Source organism: Chiloscyllium punctatum, chromosome 14, assembly GCF_047496795.1.
Source record: "Chiloscyllium punctatum isolate Juve2018m chromosome 14, sChiPun1.3, whole genome shotgun sequence".
Taxonomy (NCBI): Eukaryota; Metazoa; Chordata; class Chondrichthyes; order Orectolobiformes; family Hemiscylliidae; genus Chiloscyllium; species Chiloscyllium punctatum.
In genome coordinates, this window is record NC_092752.1 from 77,073,667 (window position 1) to 77,079,666 (window position 6,000).

Genomic DNA, 6,000 nt, shown 5'->3' on the forward strand with positions numbered 1-6,000 from the left:
GGACACACACACACACAAAGCGAGGGGGGACACACGCACACGCACAAAGTGAGGGGGGGCACACGCACACACACAGTGTGGGAGGGACACACGCACACAGCAAGTGGGGGACACACGCACACAGCGAGGGGAGGACACACGCACACAGCGAGGGGTGGACACACGCACACAGCGAGGGGGGGACACACGCACACAGCGAGGGGGGGACACACGCACACAGCGAGGGGGGACACACGCACACAGCGAGGGGGGATACACGCACACAGCGAGAGAGGGACACCTGCACACAGCGAGGGGGGTCACACGCACACAGCGAGGGGGGGACACACGCACACAGCGAGGGGGGGACACACGCACACAGCGAGGGGGGTCACACGCACACAGCGAGGGGGGGACACACGCACACAGCGAGGGGGGGACACTCGCACACAGCGAGGGGGGGACACACACACACAGTGAGGGGGGGACACACGCACACAGCGAGGGGGACACACACACACACAGTGAGGGGGGACACACGCACACAGCGAGGGGGGGACACACGCACGCAGCGAGTTGGGGTACACACGCACACAGCGAGGGGGGGAACACACGCCCACAGCGAGGGGGGGACACGCTCACACACAGTGAGGGAGGGGGACACACGCACACAGCGAGGGGGGACACACGCACACAGCGAGGGGGGGAGACACGCACACAGCGGGGGGGACACACACGCACGCAGCGAGGGGGGACACACGCACACAGCGAGGAGGGCGACACACGCACACAGCAAGGTGGGGGACACACGCATGCAGCGAGGTGGGGGACACACGCACACAGTGTGGGAGGGGGACACACGCACACAGTGTGGGAGGGGGACACACGCACACAGCGAGGGGGGACACACGCACACAGCGAGGTGGGGGATACACGCACACAGCGAGGTGGGGGACACGCACACAGCGAGGTAGGGGATCACATGCACGCAGCGAGGTGGGGGACACACGCACACAGTGAGGTAGGGGGACACACGCACGCAGCGAGTTGGGGTACACACGCACACAGCGAGGGGGGGAACACACGGACACAGCGAAGGGGGCCACGCTCACACACAGTGAGGGAAGGGGACACAAACACAGCGAAGGAGGGACACACACGCACACAGCGGGGGGGACACATGCACACAGCGGGGCGGGACACACGCACACAGCGAGGGGGGCACGCACACACACAGCGAGGGAGTGGGGCAGACACACACACAGCGAGGGGGGACGGACACACACACACACACACACACAGCGAGGGGGGACACACGTACACGCACACAGCGAGGTGGGGACACACGCACACAGCGAGGTGGGGATACACGCACACAGCGAGGGGGGGACACGCACGCAGCGAGGGGGGGATACATGCACACACACAGTGAGGGAGAGACACGCACACACACAGCAAGGGGGGACACACGCACACACACACAGCGAGGGGGACACACACGCACACAGCGAAGGGGACACACGCACACACACAGCGAGGGGAGACACACGCACACAGCAAGGTGGGGGACACACGCACACACAGCGAGGTGGGGGACACACGCACACACACAGCGAGGTGGGGGACACACGCACACAGCGAGGGGGGGACACACGCACACAGCAAGGGGGGGACACACGCACTCAGCGAGGGGGGGACACACGCACACAGTGTGGGAGGGGGACACACGCACACAATGTGGGAGGGGGACACACGCACACAGCGAGGGGGGGACACACGCACACAGCAAGGGGGGGACACACGCACTCAGCGAGGGGGGGACACACGCACACAGCGAGGGGGGACACACGCACACAGCGAGGGTGGAGACACGCACACAGCGAGGGGGGGGACACACGCACACAGCGAGGGGGGGACACACGCACACAGCAAGGGAGGGACACGTTCACACACAGCGAGGGGGGGACACACGCACACAGCGATGGGGGGACACACGCACACAGCAAGGGGGGGACACACGCACACAGCGAGGGGGGGGACACACACACACAGCGAGGGGACACACACGCACACAGCGAGGGGGGGACACACGCACACAGCGAGGTGGGGGACACGCACACAGTGAGGGGGGTACACACGCACACAGCGAGGGTTGGACACACACACACACAGCGAGGGGGGACACACGCACACGCACACAGTGAGGGGGGGCACACGCACACACACAGCGAGGGAGGGACACACACACACACAGCGAGGGGGGGACACACGCACACAGCGAGGGGGGGACACACGCACACAGCGAGGGGGGCGACACACACACACAGCGAGGGGGGAGACACGCACACAGCAAGGTGGGGGACACACGCAGGCAGCGAGGTGGGGGACACACGCACACAGTGTGGGAGGGGGACACAGGCACACAGTGTGGGAGGGGGAGACACGCACACAGCGAGGGGGGGACACACGCACACAGCGAGGGGGGGGACACACGCACACAGCGAGGGGGGACACACGCACACAGCGAGGGGGGGAGACACGCACACAGCGAGGGGGGACACACACGCACACAGCGAGGGGGGACACACGCACACAGCGAGGGGGGCGACACACGCACACAGCAAGGTGGGGGACACACGCATGCAGCGAGGTGGGGGACACACGCACACAGTGTGGGAGGGGGACACACGCACACAGTGTGGGAGGGGGACACACGCACACAGCGAGGGGGGACACACGCACACAGCGAGGTGGGGGATACACGCACACAGCGAGGTGGGGGACACGCACACAGCGAGGTAGGGGATCACATGCACGCAGCGAGGTGGGGGACACACGCACACAGTGAGGTAGGGGGACACACGCACGCAGCGAGTTGGGGTACACACGCACACAGCGAGGGGGGGAACACACGCACACAGCGAGGGGGGACACACGCACACAGCGAGGGGGGGAGACACGCACACAGCGAGGGGGGACACACACGCACACAGCGAGGGGGGACACACGCACACAGCGAGGGGGGCGACACACGCACACAGCAAGGTGGGGGACACACGCATGCAGCGAGGTGGGGGACACACGCACACAGTGTGGGAGGGGGACACACGCACACAATGTGGGAGGGGGACACACGCACACAGCGAGGGGGGACACACGCACACAGCGAGGTGGGGGATACACGCACACAGCGAGGTGGGGGACATGCACACAGCGAGGTAGGGGATCACATGCACGCAGCGAGGTGGGGGACACACGCACACAGTGAGGTAGGGGGACACACGCACGCAGCGAGTTGGGGTACACACGCACACAGCGAGGTGGGGGACACACGCACACACACAGCAAGGTGGGGGACACACGCACACACACAGCGAGGGGGGACACACGCATACACACAGCGAGGGGGGACGGACACACACACACACAAAGCGAGGGGGGACACACGCACACGCACAAAGTGAGGGGGGGCACACGCACACACACAGTGTGGGAGGGACACACGCACACAGCAAGTGGGGGACACACGCACACAGCGAGGGGAGGACACACGCACACAGCGAGGGGTGGACACACGCACACAGCGAGGGGGGGACACACGCACACAGCGAGGGGGGGACACACGCACACAGCGAGGGGGGACACACGCACACAGCGAGGGGGGATACACGCACACAGCGAGAGAGGGACACCTGCACACAGCGAGGGGGGTCACACGCACACAGCGAGGGGGGGACACACGCACACAGCGAGGGGGGGACACACGCACACAGCGAGGGGGGTCACTCGCACACTGCGAGGGGGGGACACACGCACACAGCGAGGGGGGGACACTCGCACACAGCGAGGGGGGGACACACACACACAGTGAGGGGGGGACACACGCACACAGCGAGGGGGACACACACACACACAGTGAGGGGGGACACACGCACACAGCGAGGGGGGGACACACGCACACAGCGAGGGGACACACACGCACACAGCGAGGGGGGACACACGCACACAGCGAGGGGAGGTCACGATCACAGACAGTGAAGGAGGAACACGCTCACACACAGCGAGGGGGGACACGCTCACACACAGCGAGGGAGGGACACACACACACACAGCGAGGGGGGGACACACGCACACAGCGAGGGGAGGGACACACGCACACAGCGAGGGGACACACACACACACAGTGAGGGGGGACACACGCACACAGCGAGGGGGGGACACACGCACACAGCGAGGCGGGGGGACACGCACACAGCGAGGGGGGGACACACACACACACAGTGAGGTGGGACACACGCACACAGCGAGGGGGGACACACGCACACAGCGAGGGGGGACACACGCACACAGCGAGGGGGGGACACACGCACACAGCGAGGGGAGGTCACGATCACAGACAGTGAAGGAGGAACACGCTCACACACTGCGAGGGGGGACACGCTCTCACACAGCGAGGGGGGACAAACGCAAACAGCGAGGGGGGGACACACGCAAAGAGCGAGGGGGGGACACACGCAAACAGCGAGGGGGGGACATGATCACACACAGCGAGGGAGGGGGAACACGCTCACAGACAGCGAGGGAGGGACATGCACACACACAGCGAGGGGGGGACACACGCACACAGCAAGGGGGGGGACACACGCACACAGCGGGGGGGGACACACGCACACAGAGAGAGGGGGACACACGCACACAGAGAGGGGGGCGACACACGCATACAGGGGGGGCACACGCACACAGCGAGGGGGGGACACACGCACACAGCGAGGGGGGGGACACGCACACAGCGAGTGGGGGACACACGCACACAGCGAGTGGGGGACACACGCACACAGCGATTGGGGGATACACGCACACAGCGAGGGGGGGACATGCACACACACAGCGAGGGAGGGACACGCAGACACACAGCGAGGGAGGGACATGCACACACACAGCGAGGGGGCACACACGCACACACAGCGAGGGGGGACACACGCACACAGCGAGGGGGGACACACGCACACAGCGAGGGGGGACACACGCACACAGCGAGGGGGAAACACACACACACAGCGAGGGGGTGGACACACTTACACAAGTGAGGGAGGGGGACACATACACAGCGAAGGGAGGGACACGCTCACATACAGCGAGGGAGGGACACGGTCACACTCAGCGAGGGGGGGACACACGCACACAGCGAGGTGGGGGACACACGCACACAGCGAGGTGGGGGACACGCGCACACACAGCGAGGGGGGGACACACACACAGCAAAGGAGGGACACGCTCACACACAGCGAGGGGGGACATACGCACACAGCGAGGGGGGACACACACGCACGCAACGAGGGGGATACACGTACACAGCGAGTGGGGGACACACACGCACACAGCGAGGGGGGGGACACGCACACACACAGTGAGGGAGGGGGACACACACACAGCGAAGGAGGGACGCGCTCACAGACAGCGAGAGAGGGACACGCTCACACACAGCGAGGGGACACACACACACACAGCGAGGGAGGGGGCACGTACACACACACAGCGAGGGAGTGGGACATGCACACACACAGCGAGGGGGGACGGACACACACACACACACACACACACACACACAACGAGGGGAGGGACAGGCTCACATACAGCGAGGGAGGGACACGGTCACACTCAGCGAGGGGGGGACACACGCACACAGCGAGGTGGGGGACACACGCACACAGCGAGGTGGGGGACACGCGCACACACAGCGGGGGGGACACACACACAGCAAAGGAGGGACACGCTCACACACAGCGAGGGGGGACATACGCACACAGCATGGGGGGACACACACGCACACAACGAGGGGGATACACGCACGCAGCGAGGTGGGGTACACACGCACACAGCGAGGGGGCGAACACACGCACACAGCGAGGGGGGAACACGCTCGCACACAGTGAGGGAGGGGGACACAAACACAGTGAAGGAGGGACACACACGCACACAGCGGGGGGGACACATGCACACAGCGGGGCGGGACACACGCAC